The following is a 17,854-nucleotide window of genomic DNA, read 5'->3' as shown; positions in this document are numbered from 1 at the left end:
ACTTGAATTTGGTGGCCTTGCACCCTGCTTGAAATGGCATGAGTAAACGCGCCCTAGAAAGGTTGAAGAATCTCGCCCGCGCCCGTTCAACATCAGCTTACCTCGCCCAGCGCTGTGGTCGGATCTGGTCGGCCCTGCCGCCCCATCCATCGGCGATCCCTCGAGCCCAAGTATGCCCAGGTATCCGGTCGATCTTTCCGGTCCCCGGTCTATCACCCCGGGCTCCCAGCCAGGCCATGTGTGAAACGCAGTGGCGTTGTTTCCCTGAACCTCCACCCGCTGGCGTGGGAGCCACTACCGAACCACAACTCACCTGCAGTCCCTGCTAAAGAGGCTCTGATCAATGCAAGATCCTTACTGAACAAAACCTTCATCCTCAACGACTTCTTCACCGCACGTGGATTGGACTTCTTACTGGTCACAGAAATCTGGCTTAATGCTGGTGAGCTTGCTCCACTCGTGGAACTCTGCCCTGATAGCTGTAACTTTTTCAGCCCGCCTAGGCTCTCCGGACACGGTGGGGGCCTAGCCACTGTGTTTAAGAAACATTTCAACAGCCGCCTCCTGAACGCTGATCATTTCTCCAGCTTCGAATATCAACTAATTATAGTTGTGTTCAAAAGGGAACTGCAGATGCTGGAATATCGAAGGTACACAAAATTGCTGGAGGAACTCAGCGGGTGCAGCAGCATCTATGGAGCGAAGGAAATAGGCGACGTTTCGGGCCGAAACCCTTCTTCTGAAGAAGGGTTTCGGCCCGAAACGTCGCCTATTTCCTTTGCTCCATAGATGCTGCTGCACCCGCTGAGTTCCTCCAGCAATTTTGTGTACCAACTAATTATAGTTGGTCTAGTCTCCCCACTTTTAATTGTTCTTGTGTATCGCCCACCAAAAATGCATAAGGACTTTATCACACAATCTGCTGATCTTATCTCTAGCTTGTTGCCCAAATTTGACCGGGTCCTGATTCTTGGTGACTTTAACATTCATGTCTGATGTCCAACTAAGCCTCTTGTGATTGAATTTATGAACCTGGTTGAGTCCTTCAATCTGACTCTACTTACCACTGGACCCACGCACAAGCTTGGCCATACACTCGACCTGGTGCTATCGTCTGGTCTCACAATTTGTAATATAGAAATTATTAATAATAATGAATAATGGATGGGATTTATATAGCGCCTTTCTAATACTCAAGGCGCTTTACATCGCATTATTCATTCACTCCTCAGTCACACTCGGTGGTGGTAAGCTACTTCTGTAGCCACAGCTGCCCTGGGGCAGACTGACGGAAGCGTGGCTGCCAATCTGCGCCTACGGCCCCTCCGACCACCACCAATCACTCACACACATTCACACACATTCACACACAGGCAAACGTGGGTGAAGTGTCTTGCCCAAGGACACAACGACAGTATGCACTCCAAGCGGGATTCGAACCGGCTACCTTCCGGTTGCCAGCCGAACACTTAGCCCATTGTGCCATCTGTCGTCTATTGATGCGTGTCTGTCTGATCATAGTGCAATTATATTTGATGCATCTCTGCCTTTCTCTCCCTCAAAATCCCATCTCCCTGTTCGTTACTCCCGCTACATAAACTCTTCGACTGCCAGTAAATTCTTTGAAGCTCTCATATCTACTCCCGACATCTGCACCATCGAGGTGTCTCCCCTCCATCTCAGCACTGTCGACCTCATTTCTTTATTCAATACATAGAAACATCGAAACTAGGTGCAGGAGGAGGCCATTCGGCCCTTCGAGCCAGCACCACCATTCATTGTGATCATGGCTGATCGTCCTCTATCAATAACCCGTGCCTGCCTTCTCCCAATATCCCTTGAATCCACTAGCCCCTAGAAAGGCTTTCTGAAAGTCTAGATACACTATATCCACTGGCACCCCTTCATCCATTTTACTTGTCACATCCTCAAAAAATACCACTTGCTCCTCCATCCTGGATTCTGTTGCTTCTCTTAAAATGAAAAAGCCTAAAAGCTGGCCGTGGCTCAATGACACCACCAGAGCTCTAAGAAGAGAGTGCAGAAAATCAGAACGGAAGTATAAATCTGATGCTTCAAATTTCCTTTGAACTTCTGATAAACAATCTTCTCAAATACCAGGAAGCAGTAAAGTCTGCGGGAAACAAAATACTTTTCCGACCTTATTTCCAAAAACGCCCATAAGGTCCTATTTAATACCATTACCTCTGTCATATGTGCTGCCCCCAGTACCAACTTAGCTGGGTGTCCTGCTTTAAGTGTGAAGAATTTACTACATTTTACAGCAGCAAAGTTGAGAACATCAGAACGAATATTTCCCCTCCCATCCGTGACCTAGCTGTCTCATTGGTCTGTTCTTCTAAATTAGACTGTTTCCAACCCGTTACTCTATCGTCCCAAGTAAAGCTTGTTTCCACTATGAAACCTGCAACCTGCCCCCTTGACGTTGTTCCCACTTCCCTTCTGAAGGATGTCATTGCAATAGCCAGTCCCAGCATCCTCTCTATCATCAACTGCTCTATGGCCACAGGCACTGTTCCAACCTGCTTCAAGCATGCGGTGGTCCAGCCCCTCCTGAAAAAACCTAATCTAGACCCCACCTTGCCTAGCAACTGTTTACCATATATATTAATGATTTGGAAGAGGGAATTAGGAGCAACACTAGCAGGTTTGCGGATGACACAAAGCTGGGTGGCAGTGTGAAATGTGAAAAGGATGTTAGGAGATTGCAGGGTGACCTGGACAGGTTGAGTGAGTGGGCAGATACGTGGCAGATGCAGCATAATATAGATAAATGTGAGGTTATCCACAGACGCCCAGGTCTCGCTGCACCCCCCCTTACCTAACCTAACCCCATTGAGATATTAATCTGCCCCCTTGTTTTTGCCGCCAAAGTGGATAACCTCACATTTATCTATATTACTAGACTAAGTGGGACCCGTTGGCTCCCAGTATCACACGGGAGTGCTGGTCACCCAACGCAAGCTTTCTGTTGTGCTAGTATGGGTGTTGTAGGCCGAAGGGACTGGTTTCCAAGGGGCTAGTATGCACATTGTCGGCCGAATGGATTTTTGCTCAGTCACTGAGGCCTGGCAGTACAGTCACTCAGACCTGGCAGGCTGGCAGCTGAGAAACTGCTAGAAATTCTGCCCAAAACAGGTGACAGACTCTGTGAGAGAGAAGGGGGAGAGGATGGACTGAATGGATTATTGGGCTGGCAGTTCTGTCACTTAGAGCTGGTTGGCTGGCAGTTCACTTAGTCACAGCTGGTGGGCTGGCAGTTCAGTCACTTACAGCTGGTGGGCTGGCAGTTCAATTACTCACGGATGGTGGGCTAGCAGTGCAGTCACTCACGGCCAGTGGGCTGGCAGTTCAGTCACCTACAGCTGGTGGGCTGGCAGTTCACTTACTCACGACTGGTGGGCTGGCAGTGCAGTCATTCACGGCTGGCGGGCTGGCAGTTTTTGTCGCTTACGGTTGGTGAGCTGGCAGTGCAGTCACTCATGGCTGGTGGGATGGCAGTTCAGTCACTCACAGCTGATGGGCTGACAGTATCCTAAAAAAAAATCGCAAACCGTACGTGGGTTTTGAATTACATTTTACTCAGATGCAAGCCAAGGAATGGCACAATTGTTAGCAGTTAATTGGACATAATCACCCTCAGCAAATTGACAATATCCTATTGAAAGGGAGTGGGTGTTTGAGCTGTCAGGCCATTTTATTATTTGCCAACATATACATCTCAATACCATAATGATAGAAAACTTACTTTTCCACACACCACACCTATGTCTGGAGATTTTTTTAATGATAAATTGAGCTTCAGAAGCGTTTTCTTTTTGCATGTAAAAAACCACTTCAGAATCATGGGCGATTTTAAAATTTTACACACAGATTTATCACTTCTGAAGCTTTTTGGATACCAAAGGAATCAAGAAAAACACAAATAATGCCTTACTGTTGATGAAATGCAGTGAGCAAACACAATAATTCCCAATATTTTCAATCTTGATATCTGCACGGCCAATGTTCGCCAAGCACTTTAGCTGTTGTTGTCTCTTCAGCTCTCGTTTCTCTTTACCTTCATTTCTCTTCACCTTTGGAATTCTGAAGTAGGATAGATGTCTGTCATGGTTACCCCGACTTCCACAATTATTTACAGCGCAAAAATTCACCATTTTGGTGGTTTTTAACAGGTAGGAATGTACGTCCAACACACTCACCATAGACAGAGCAGTCAGCTCTCTTGAATTATTCAACGACGTCTTCACTCTGTGCCGTCGGCAGTCAGCACCATCTTGCCATGAACCGGAAATGATGCACTCAGCGCCATCTTGCTGCTAACTGGAAATTACGTCATCGGCGCCATCTTGCCACTAAGTGGAAGTCACGGTATGAGCGCCAATTTTGCAATTAAACACAGTCCTGATCTAATAAAAATTGTATTCACGCTTTATACATCCGAAAGCTTTTGCAAGCAAGCCCTTTAAAACCCAAGCCAATTGGGCAAAAACACTTTGCAAGCCAACAAAACACATTTTCTGAGAACCCTTTAATAGCCAAGCCAATTGGGCAAAAACACTCGTTTGCTGAAAGCACTTTAAAAAGCCAATTGGGCAAAAAACACTTAGCAAGCCAACAAAACACATTTGTTTGCTGAAAACCACATCCCGGGGACTCACCATGTGCGTTCAGTGTTATTCGCAGCTCAGAGAGCCATGACCCTCTTGCTTCCTCCGTCTGGCAGAGACTGAGTGAGGCAAGACACTTCCGGGTTTTATAGTCCCTCCTCCCTGCTGCCAGCGTGGGCAGCAGAAAGTATGGCAAATTTTTTTAAAACATTACTATCTCTCTGACTTTTCATCGATGGGAAAAATCCTCCGGTCCAGTCCGGCGGAGGGGGGCTCTGAGCGAGGTGGCAAAAATGACGGCCGTAGGTGGCGGCGTTTCCTCGGAAATCAAAGCACAGCGAGCTTAAAGCGGTCAAGATCTTACTTTTAGTAATATAGATACTGCATTTGACACGCATCTGCCCACTCACTCAACCTGTCCAGGTCACCCTGCAACCTCCTAACATCCTCTTCACAGTTCACACTGCCACCCAGCTTTGTGTCATCTGCAAACTTGCTAGTGTTGCTCCTAATTCCCTCTTCCAAATCATTAATATATATGGTAAACACATGCGTCCCCAACACCGAGCTTTGCGGCACTCCACTCACCACTGCCTGCCATTCAAAAAAGGACCCGTTCACTCCTACTCTTTGCTTCCGGTCTGCCAACCAATTTTCTATCCATGTCAACACCCTACCCCAATACCATGCACTCTAATTTTAGTCACCAGTCTCCCATCAAAGGCTTATCAAAGGCTTTCTGAAAGTCTAGATACACTACATCCACTGGCACCTCTTCATCCATTTTACTTGTCATATCCTCAAAATATTCCAGAAGATTAGTCAAGCATGATTTCCCTTTCATAAATCCATGTTAACTTGGACTAATCCTTTTACTGCTATCCAAATGCCCCATTATTACCTCTTTAATAATTGATTCCAGCATTTTTCCCACCACCGAAGTCAGGCTAACTGGTCTGTAATTCCCCATTTTCTCTCTCGCTCCTTTCTTGAAAAGTTGGATAACATTAGCTATCCTCCAATCCACAGGAACTGATCCTGAATCTATTGAACATTGGAAAATGATCACCAATGCATCCACTATTTCTTGAGTCAACTCCCTGAGGACCATGGGATGTAGCCCATCAGGCCCAGGGGATTTATCATCCTTCAGTCCCATTAGCCTACCCAATACTATTTCTTGACTAATGAAAATGTATTTCTGTTCCTCTACCCCCTTAGATTATCTGTCCTCCATTACATCTGGGATATTGTTTATGTCTTACTTAGTGAAGACAGATCCGAAGTACCTATTCAACTCTTCTGCCATTTCCTTGTTGCCCACAATAATTTCACCCGTGTCTGCCTTCAAGGGACCCACATTTGACTTTGCTACTCTTTTTCCCTTAACATATCTAAAGAGGCTTTTACTGTCCTTCTTTATATTCCTGGCCTTCGTACTTCATCTTTTCAGCCCTTATTGCCCGTTTTGTTTCCTTCTGTTGTCCTGTGAAAGTTTCCCAATCCTCTGTCTTCCGGCTACTCTTTGCTGTGTTATACATGTTTTCATTTAATTTTATTCTATCCCTAACTTCTCTTGTCAGCCATGGTTGCCTCCTACTCCCCTTAGAATCTTTCTTCCTTTTTGGAATGAAATGATCCTGCGTCTTCCGGATTATGCCCAGAAATTCCTGCCATTGCTGCTCCACCGTCATACCTGCTAGGATCCCTTTCCAGTCTACTATGTCCATCTCCCCTCTCATGCCTTCATAGTTCCCTTTGTTCAACTGCATCACTGACACTTCCGATTTAACTTTCTCCTTCTCAAATTGCAGATTAAAACTAATCATGTTATGATCACTACCTCCAAGCGGTTCCTTTACCTCGAGTTCTCTTATCATATCTGGTTCATTGGACAACACTAAATCCAGAATTGCCTTTTCTCTGGTCGGCTCCATTAGAAGCTGCTCTAAGAATCCATCTCGGAGGCATTCTACAAACTCTCTTTCTTGGGGTCCTGAACCAACCTGATTTTCACAGTCTACCTGCATATTGAAATCCCCTCAGTGGCATTACCTTTGTTACATGCCAGTTTTAACTACTGCTGAAACTTACACCCTACATCTGGGCTACTATTTGGAGGTCTGTAGATAACACCAATTAGTGTCTTCTTGCCTTTACAATTCCTCAATTCAATCCGCAGTGACTCTACCTCATCAATCCCTATGTCTTCCCTCACAAGGGAAGGAATTCCATCCTTCAGCAGCAGAGCTACCCTCCCTCTGCCCACCTGCCTGTCCTTTCTATAGGATGTATAACCCTGAATATTAAGTTCCCAGGCCCGATCCTCCTGCAGCCACGTCTCACCCACAATGTCATATCTACCAACCTCTAACTGAGCCTCAAACTTATCTACTTTACTTCTTATACTTTGCGGATTCATATACAATACTTTTAATTTCACCATCCTCCTCTTCTACAGCAGCCCCAAGTTGTTTTTCCGATTGGGAAATAATTTTTTTTAAAAGAGGTATATTCAAAAAATCGTGAGATCAGCAGATTGGTCTTTTCACCTGTTAGTCACCATGAAGGTAACGCTCCTTCCGGCACCCGCGAAAAATAAAGTCTCTGAGGCGGGGCTGAGTCTGTGAGCTGTTTGCGGGCAGAGAGCAAGTTGAACCGGAAGCCTCTCAGTGAAGTCGGAGTGGGACCGGGAGCTGTGCGTGAGGCTAAAAGCAGAAGGTGCGGGGTGATCTGTGCCTGCTGCATCCAGCCCCCCACCCCCCCCCCCCCCTGGGTTCACGGGGCTGCTATGTTCGCGGAGGGGGATGCTGTGTTCGCGGGCGGGGCGGCGACCACCACGAGCAGCCAGCTGCCGATGCGTGCAGCTGGGGCTGGAGCCCACTGAGTGCAACAGGTGCCGGGCCTTGGAGCCGAAGATTGAGTCCGGAGCCGGGACCTGCAACGGTGAGTGCGGTCACAGCCGGAGCCACTGAGCACATACACCCCCTCCCCTACCCCCACAACCCCACACAATCCATACCCCATCTTCCCCTACACACACCCCCTCCCCCACATTCCCCCCACCCCCCCTCCCCAACAACCCCACTCCCCTCCCCCACAACACCCCCTCCCCCATACCCCCCCTCCTCCACAACCCTTTCCCCCACAACCACCCCTTCCCCCACACCTCCCCTCCTACCACACCCCTCCCCCCCACAATCGTTCCCCCCACACTACCCTTCCCTACACCCACCCTCCCACACACTAGCATTGTTCAACTTTACTGAAGATTTCATCCTGCATTTCACAAGTAATGCTGAGGGGAGGCAGGGGAGTGCTGGAATTTTACATTCGGGAACGGGTTAAGTTGCATTGGCGGAACAGCTGGGTGGTGGAATATTGCGTTAGGATACCACGCCATTGGGGCACAGACATATTCTGTTTCGTTCGGGAACAGCTTGAGCTGGAGGACCACGCTTCCCGTGGGGGCCACGGGTAGGGAACGAGTGCGTTGGGGGAGCACAATTCGTGAAAACACTATTCGGCAATGATTACATTTTTGTATATTCTGATTGACATTTTCCCTTCGAGGCAGAGAGCACTTTCACTGAACATTTTATGCTTTATTACTCAAATTATTCTCGATGTATTACTGATTAAAAGTTTTTAAAAAATCAAAAGACATGAATTAAAAACGACCAGCTTCAACTGATGAAGTCACAATGGCCTGGCTAGCAGTGATCAGTTTCAATGAAGATTTCATCCGATATTTCACAAGCTATTCGCGATTAAGGTTTTAAAAATCCAACTTTCACAAGATTTTCACTGTTAAATCATTCCTGACAGCTTCCCACACACTTCGATACAAAGTTGCAAGTCAGAAACACTCTGAACTTCTCACCTCAATGGGATTTTTCAACAGGAGGAGAAGGGCCAATTGGTATTGCAGTTGGAACTGATGCAGCAGACAGGGCAAGTGCAACTGGATTTTTTTTTTATGCCCACTGCTGAGGGAGGCAGGGAAGTGCTGGAATCTTACATTTGGGAATGGCTTGAGTTGGACGACCACGCCTCCCGTGGGGGCTACAGGTAGGGAATGGGTGCATTCGGGTCTGCACTTGGTTTAGCATCATCTCATATCTTTATATCATTACCCTGATAACTATAAAACTCTGATCTTTGATATGGATGTGTGTGTGTGTGTGTGTGTGTGTGTGTGTGTGTGTGTGTGTGTGTGTGTGTGTGTGTGTGTGTGTGTGTGCATTTATTTGTTTGTGCGCGATCACATCTACAGGAAGAAACGAGGTGCTAACGTTAAATTTTTAACATATTTCTGTAGAGATTTATCCCATGAAATCAAAAATTGCCTTATCTGAAAAATTAATGTATTATTTCTCGAGTAATTGTTCAAATGTTCAAAAATTTCAAATAACTTAGAAAATAGATCTGACTGCCTGCCTCTGCTCGCGCTGCAAGTGACGTCACCCCTGTTATGTCATCTGTACTTCTTGGCTTCTTAACTTTCACTTCTTTAAATTTGTCACTTAGCATTTATAAACTGCTGCTTAGGTCATGCTGCGTGCTTCGCGCTCCGCTGGGCTCCTTGAAGTTCTAGAACATGGCGGCAGCGGCCGTTATTGCCAGCACGATGGGAAGGTGGCCGGGAGACCATTACTCCCTCTGGGAGAGGCCGTCTATGAAAACCTGCGATTCCTCTGTCGATTGACTCGGGGAATCGTGACGCCTTTTCCTCGCTGATGATCTCGATCCCACCTGGCGATCACTGGCCGTCACGGGGGACGATCTCCTCTCCGTCTCCCTCCCCCGATCGTCTGTCACGCGAGTGGGTGGGCATGCCATCGCTGAAGCCACGATCGGCCTGCCCTCCACTGCTTTTGACCGGCCTCAGATCGCTCCGGGCCTTGCTCGGGTCCACACCGGCCGCAGCCTCGCTCAGGCCGTCCGGCACCTGGTAGGGAGACTGCTGCTCTACGACCTGGGTAGGTGCTGCCTCTACCCCCACCCCCTCTGTGTCCTCTCTCTTTCTGCCCCGCCACCCTCTCTGCCCCCCCTCCCTTTCTGCTCCCCATGCCCCTCCTTCTCTGCCCCTCTCCCTCTCTGCCCCCCCTTACTCTCTGCCCGCCACCCCCCCCCCCCATCTCTGCCCCCTCCCTCTCTCCCCCCCTCCATCTCGGCCCCCTTCCCAATCTAGGGACTGGTGAATATTGGTGAGTGGTGGTCTATAGGGTGATTGCACAAAAGGTCACTGGGTCAGAGGGCTCGACGCATGGAGCCGCTAAATCCAACTGGAAGACATCCGTCACTTCTGGTATATGTTATTAATGCTAGAAACGCGTACTTTCCTACCTGTTAAAAACCGCCAAAATGGTGAATTTTTGCGCTGAAAAAAACTGTGGGAGTCGGGGTAAGTGTGAGAGACATGCACCCAACTTCAGAATTCCAAACGTGAAGCAAAATGAAGGTATAGAGAAGCGAGAACTGAAGGGACAACAGCAGCTAAAGTGCTTGGTAAACATTGAAAATATTGGGAATTATCTCGTTTGCTCACTGCATTTCATCAAGTAAGGCATTATTTGTGTTTTTTCTTGATTCCTTTGGTATCTAAAAATTCTCAGAAGCGATAAATCTGGCTGTAAATGTTTCTTCAGATGCGTTTTCATTTTGTATGTAAAAACGCACGAGAACCATGGACGATTTAAAAACATTACAGCCAGATTTATCACTTCTGAAACTTTTTAGATGCCAAAGGAATCAAGAAAAAACACAAATAATGCCTTACTGTTGATGAAATGCAGTGAGCAAACGGCCAATGTTCGCCAAGCACTCTGGCTGTTGTTATCCTTTCAACTCTTGTTTCTATCTACTGTAATTTCTACTCACTTTTGGACAATTTCAGCGGGATTTAACGGGCCCGCTACGCTGGAAACAATGGTAAGTGGTCTAAGAGGTCTAAGCGGAAGCTCAGAGGGGATAGAGCCTTCTCTGTTGCTGCTCCGGCGTTATGGAACACTCTGCCGTTGCACATCAGACAGGCCCCCTCACTGTCCATCTTCAAAACCAGTCTTAAAACCCATTTCTATTCCTTGGCTTTTGACCCTGCATGAGACTTTGCTCCTGTTTTAGTGTTTTTTATGTTTTTTTATTGTTTTTACTCTCTCTTTTAATGTTTTTATTGTCGTGTAATACTTTTTTATCCATGATTAGTCATGTACAACGCTTTGTTGCAACAGTGGTTGTTTTTAAAGTGCTCTATAAATAAAGTTATTATTATTATAAGTGCCCACCTGCAGTACATCGCGTTTAATCCATTTGGAGTAGCGTAGCAACAGTACGGGTCATGGGTCGTGACCCGACTGCCATGAAACCTCCCTATTGCGTTCGGGGACCAGCCCTCCCCTGCGATGCCGCGTGCCCCCCACCCCTCAATCTCTACCCCCCTCCCTCTCCCTCTCTACCCCTCTCCCCCTCCCTCTCCACCCACCCCCCCTCACTAGCCGCCCCTGCGCAGTTGGGGGCTATGCGTGAGTGGATAGGATGGGGGATGGGGTAAACTGAGCGAATGAAAAATATTTATATAATTTCAAGGGGGGGGGTTAGTATATGTGTGCGGGGGTGTTTAGTGTATGTGTGTGACGCCGAAGGCCGTTCCACCCCCCACAACTGCGCATTGATGGAAGGGACCCAAAGGGTCCCACTTGTTCAAGTATAACTATACAACTCTGATCTTGTATGTGGTTTTGTGTGTTGATTTGTTTGTGTGTGATCATATCTTCGTGAAAAAAGACACGCCAACGGTGAAATTTTCACATATTCCGACAGAGATTTATTCCATGGTCAAAAATCGCCTTACCTGAAAATGTCATGCATAATTTCTCGAGTCATTAATCAAAATGTTCAACAAACTGAAATAACTTTGAAAATACAACTGAGCGGCTTTGGCTGATGACGTCACAATTATTCTGCGTGCTGTGTGTGATGTCACCCCGCTTGCTACCGCCTGGCCGTTCGCTGCCCGCTCCCCTCCTCCCCTCCCCTCCTCTCCCTCCTCCCTCCTCCCTCCCCCCACCTCCCCACACACTCTTCGCTCCCCCCTCCACTCACCCCTCCTCATGCCCTCTCTCTCCCCCCTCATCTCTCTCTCCTCCTCTCCCCCCTCTATACCCCCCACTCCCACCTCTCTCCACCCCGCCCCGTTCCCCCTCTCCTCCCGCTCCCCCTTCCCCCTCTCTCTCCCCCTCTCCTCCCTCTCCCCCTTCCTCTCTCCCACCTCCTTCTCTACAACTCCCTCCACCCCTTTTCCCCTCCCCCCTCTCTCCCCCCTCTCTCCCCCCTCCCCCCTCTCTCCCCCTCTCCCTCCCCCCCCCTCTCTGGACGTGCCTACGAGTTCGGGGCTATGCATCAGTAGATAGGGCGGGGATGGGGTAAATGAGCCAATGAATAATATTAATATAATATCAAGGGGGCGGTTAGTGTGTTTGTGGGGGGGGGGGTTGATTAGTGTGTATAGGGGTGGTTAGTGTTTGTGTAATGCCGTAGGTGGCCCCTCCCCGTAACTGCACATTGAGGGGACGGAACACAATAGGTCCCACTTGGTCTAGTAACTATTAGAACTCTGAACTTGGTTCTTTATTTGTGTGTGTGTGTGTGTTTGTGTGTAATCACATCTTCACGAAAATAACGACGTGCTAAGCGTAAGATTTTTACATGTCCCGCAGGAAAAATATCCCGTGAGGTCAAAAGTGCCTTACCTGAAGAATTCATGCTTTATTTCTCGAGTTATTAATCAAAATGTTCAAAAATGTGGGGGAAAAATTGGATCCAAACAAGATGGTCTCGCTGATGATGTCACAATGGTTCTGCGTGCTGCCGCCTTGGGTCTGCGTGCTGCCATCTTGGATCTGCACGCTGTGAGTGACGACCCCAAACACTCCCTCCTCCCCCTGTTAATCAGCAGTCTTTGCGGAAAGCAGACGGGGGGGAAGATGGGAAGATACGGTGAGTGGTGGGGTCACGTTGGAGGTGGCGAAAATGACGGAGGACTATTTGTTGTTAACCAACCTAATCTCCCTGTGGATCAGCGCTTTATCTACCCTTCCCATTCCAAAACTGACCTTTCTGTCCTGGGCCTCCTCCATGGACAGAGTGAGCACCACCGGAAATTGGAGAAGCAGCACCTCATTGGGCAGTTTGCACCCTAGCGGCATGAACATTGACCTCCAATTTCTGGTAGCCTTAGCTGTCTCCTCCCCTTCTCAGCCCTCCCTCAGTCATCTGGCTCCTCCTCTTCCTTTCTCCTTTCTTCTGCCTGCCACACCCCCCCCACCCTACATCATTCTGAAGGGATTCGGCCCGAAACGTTGCCTATTTTCTTCGCTCCATAGATGCTACTGCACCCACTGAGTTTCTCCAGCACTTTTATCTACCTTAACAATCTTATATGTTTCAATGAGATATCCTCTCATCCTTCTAAACTCCAGAGTGTACAAGCCCAGCTGCTCCATTCTCTCAGCATATGACAGTCCCGCCATCCCGGGAATTAACCTTGTAAACCTACGCTCCCATCCCTCAAAAACAAGAATGTCTTTCCTCAAATTAGGGGACCAAAACTGCACACAATAGTCCAGGTGTGGTCTCACTAGGGCTCTGTACAACTGCAGAAGGACCTCTTTGCTCCTATATTCGAATCCTCGTGTTATAAAGGCCAACATTCCATTCGCTTTCTTCACTGCCTGCTGTACCTGCATGCTTACTTTCATAGACTGATGAACAAGGATCCCGTAGTACTTCCCCTTTTCCCAACTTGACGCCATTCCTGTTTTTGTTACCAAAGTGGATAACCTCATATTTATCCGCATTAAACTGCATCTGCCCACTCCCCCAACCTGACCAAGTCACCCTGTATTCTCATAGCATCCTCCTCACAGTTCACACTGCCACCTAGCTTTCTGTCATCTGTAAATTTGCTAATGTTACTTTGAATCCCTTCATCCAAATCTTGGATGTGTATTGTAAATAGCTGTGGTCCCAGCACTGAGCCTTGCGGTACCCCACTAGTCACTGCCTGCCATTCTGAAAGGGACCTGTTAATCCCTCCTCTTTGTTTCCTGTCTGCCAAACTCATATACACGTAGAGAACACAGCACAGGGCAGTGCAGACATGGAGAACACTGTCCCAGAGTAGTACACACATGTGTACTATGTGAATGATCACGGGGCAGGATACACAGAGAACACAGTCACAGGCAGGATACACATAGAGAATTGTCTCTGTTGTGGATGTGCAGCCATTGATGAATCAATGGTACTTCATTGTCACAGTCTTTCTGCTGACAGGTTAACATGCAACAAAGGCTTTTTTTTCACTGTACCTCGGTACACGTGACAATAAATTAAACTCAAACTAAACTAAATTTTATTTGCTGTTTATTATGGTGTATACAGACTAAGAGTATTATGTTGTGCTGCTGCAAGTAAGAATTTCATTGTTTCATTTTGCGTCATCTGACAATAATCTTTGCTCTTAACTTTCAAAGACTTCAACTGTGTTTAGTTTGCTACTTTGAAGAACAATGTAAAAGGATATGTTACCATACGTCCACTGCTGTTCTGCAATAATTAGTCCTCGGCTAATGTCAGTGATAGCAATGAAAAATGCAGTGTTGCGGGAAAATTAAAAGGTCTGCATACCATCTGTGTTGTGTTAAGGCGTTCGGCAAACTGCCCATCATCAGTCAGGGTACTGAGTATAGACATTGGGAAGAGGAGGAGACAATCTGAGGAGGGGTCTCGACCCGAAACATCACCCATTCTTTCTATCCATTGATGCTGTCTGTCCTGCTGAGTTACTCCAGCCTTTTGTCTATCATGAACGTTGGGATGTTATGCTACAGTTATGCAAGACAGGGCGGCATGTGTTCCATCCTGACTACGGGTGCTGTCCGTACGGAGTTTGTGCGTTCTTCTTCCTGTGACCTGCGTGGGTTTTCTCCGGGGTGCTATGGTTTACTCCCACCATAGCATTTGATGAGCGTTTGACAGCACTGGTCCTGTACTCGCTGGAGTTTATAAGGTTGAGAGGGGAACTCATTGAAACTTACAGAATAATGAAAGGCACCGACAGAGTGGATGTGGAGAGGATGTTTCCACTGATGGGAGAGTCGAGGACCAGAGGTCAAAGCCTCAGAATTAAAGGGCACTCTTTTAGAAAGGAGGTGAGGGGGAAATTACTTAGTCAGAGGGTAGTTAATGTGTGGAACTCATTGCCACAGAGGGCTGTTAGTCAGTGGATATTTTTAAAGCAGAGATAAACAAATTCTTGTTTAGAACGGGTGTCATGGGTTATGGGGAGAAGGCAGGAAAAATGCGATTGGGAGGCAGAGATCCACCATGTTTAAATGGCGTAGTGGATGCGATGGGCCGAATGGTTTAATTCTACTCCTATAACTTGTGAACTCCAAAGATGTACAGATTTGTCGGCTAATTACCACTAGGCTGCACTTGGACTATTGCTTTTAATTTTGGTCATCCTGATACAGGAAAAAGTGCAGAGAAGATTTACGAGGACGTTGCCAGGACTTCAGGGCCTGAGCTATAGGGAGAGTTTGAGCAGGCTAGGACTTTATTCCTTGGAGCTCTGAAGGCTGAGGGGTGATCTTATAGAGGTGTATTAGATCATGAGGGGAAGATCTTTTACTCAGAGTATGGGATCAAGAACCAGAGGGGATAGGTTTAAGGTGAGAGGTGAAATATTTAACATGAAGAATAGGGATTGGGGGAAAGAGGACCAGTAAATGGGGTATTCGGAGAGCGCACAGTGGAGCAGCGGTAGTGTTGCTGATTTACAGGTTCCATGCTGACGACACCAGCTGTCTGTATGGAGTTTGTACATTCTTCCCATCACCACATGGGTTTTCCCCGGGTGCTCCGGTTTCCTCCCACATTCCAGACAACAGGTTTGTAGGTTAATGGGGAATTAGGGGAGGGTAGCAGTAAGTGGGGTATTAGGGAGAGCACATAAGATGAAGTGAGGGAAGTCAGAGAGATGGAGTGAATCAGTGAGAGGAAGGGAGTTCTGCAGAGTTGCTGCCTGACCCACTGAGTTACTCCAGCAACTTTGTGCCATTTGTAAACCAGCACCTGCACTTTCTTGTTACTAGCATGTTGGCCGGATAAGGAATGAAGATTGAGGAGAGATACAGAGCTTAGCACCAACTTCCGTCTAAGTATTTTCCAAAAGAAAGGAGAAAGATGTAATCTGAATCTAAGGGGCCCTTTAAAATGTAGAGGGATATGAGCCAGACACAGGCAAACAGGAAAAGCATAGATGGGGTATTTTGGACGAGTTCATAAGTTCTAGGAGCAGAATTAGGCCATTCGGCCCATCAAGACCACTCCGCCATTCAATCATGGCAGATTTATCATTCCCAATCAACCCCATTCTTCTGCCTTCTCTCCATAACCCCTGACACCCGTACTAATCAATAATCTGTCAATCACCTCCTTAAACATGTTCATTGACTTGGCCTCCACAGCTGTGTGTGGCAAAGAATTCCACAGATTCACCAAGATGTCCCATCTAAACGTCCCATTTGCCTGTTTCTGGCCCATATCCCTCTCCCTCTTGATTAGTACGGGTGTCAGGGATAACGGGGAGATAGAAGGAGAATGGGGATAGAAGGGAGAGATAGATCAGCCATGGTTGAGTGTCGGAGTAGACTTGATGGGCTGAATGGCCTAATTCTGTTCCTATCACTTATGAACTACTGAACGTCTAAAATACACAAGGCGTGTGTCCATGATCTGTGACTCTAATTAATACGGAAGGTCAAGACTAAATGTTGCCCAGGAGATACATATAGGAGGGTTATAGACAAAGTTACATTTGACAACGTGAAGCTCACGTCAGCTTTTCACAATTGCAACATCGTCAAGATATGAATAGACCGAGGAGGCGTCATCTTGTGTTGCCGCTCGGTACATAAGTAGCCGTGCTGTGTCCGTTGTGTGTTGTATCCAGCAAGGCTCGAAGGAGAAGATGTGTAGGAGTTTGGCAGGACTCTTGTCTCTGGCTGTGCTTGCACTATGGGTCACAAGCAGTTCTTGTATCGAAGATTGTCAATGCCTGGAACCTACCCATTGCCGGCCTCTGTCCGCAAGAAGACGCTACCCAGTGGAGGTGAGTCCAAACGTATCGAATAGTGAAAGGCCTGGATAGAGTGGGTGTGGGAGGATGTTTCCACTGGTGGGAGAGTCCAGGGCCAGAGGGCACTTGCTTGGAATAAAAGGATGTACTTTTAGAAAGGAGATGAGGAGGAATTTCTTTAGTCCGAGCATGGTGAATCTGTGGAATTCATTGCCACAGACGGCTGTGGAGGCCAAGTCAATGGATATTTTTTAATGCAGAGATTGACAGACTATTGATTAATATGGGTGTCAGGGATTATGGGGAGAAGGCAGGAGAATGGGGTGAGAGGGAGTGATAGATCAGCCATGATTGGATGGCAAAGCAGACTTGATACTGCGTGGAATCTCCAACAATTTGTCCTTGAGCAAAAGCACAAAGTGCTGGAGGAACTCAGCGGGCCAGGCAGCATCTGTGGAGGCAAATGGACAGGTCATGTTTTGAGGCGGCACGGTGGCGCAGCGGTATAGTTGCTGCCTTACAGCGCCAGAGACCTAGGTTTGGTCCTGAACTCGGGTGCTGTCAGTACGGAGTTTCTATAAACTAAAATAAATAAATTTGTATAGGTTGATTATTGTGGAGATGAGTCATTAAGGCTATTAATATCAATGCCAGACCACTGAGCATTATAGAAACAAAGCAAATAAGTGTAGGAGTAGACATTCCACCCTTCCACCATTCAATATGATCAAGGCTGATCATCCAAAATCAGTACCCCGTTCCTGCTTTCTCCCCATATCCCTTGATTCTGTTAGCCCTAAGAACTAAATCTAACTCTCTCTTGAATACATCCAGTGCATTGCCCACCACTGCCTTCATTGGCAGAGTATTCCATAGATTCATAACTCTCTTGGTAAAAACATTTTTCCTCATCTCAGTCGTAAATGGCCTAACCCTTATCCTTGAACTACGACCCCTGGTTCTGAACTCCCCCAACATCGGGAACATTTTTACTGCATCCAACCTGTCAAATCCCTTGAGAATGTTATAAGTTTCTGTAAGATCACCTCCCATCCTTCTAAATTCAATGAACACAAGC

General features: G+C 47.2%; 1 long non-coding RNA gene across 1 annotated transcript; it reads right to left on the bottom strand.

Moving 5' to 3' along the window:
* Positions 1–1,033: 1,033 nt before the first annotated feature.
* On the bottom strand, positions 1,034–14,534 carry LOC116978153. The gene is made up of 3 exons (XR_004413395.1): positions 14,505–14,534; positions 14,170–14,174; positions 1,034–1,043 (listed from the first exon to the last, which is right to left on the bottom strand). It is a non-coding gene; the product is annotated as an uncharacterized LOC116978153 (long non-coding RNA).
* Positions 14,535–17,854: the final 3,320 nt, after the last annotated feature.

Source organism: Amblyraja radiata, chromosome 10 (assembly GCF_010909765.2).
Source record: "Amblyraja radiata isolate CabotCenter1 chromosome 10, sAmbRad1.1.pri, whole genome shotgun sequence".
Classification (NCBI taxonomy): Eukaryota; Metazoa; Chordata; class Chondrichthyes; order Rajiformes; family Rajidae; genus Amblyraja; species Amblyraja radiata.
This window is presented reverse-complemented; position numbering and strand designations above follow the sequence as displayed.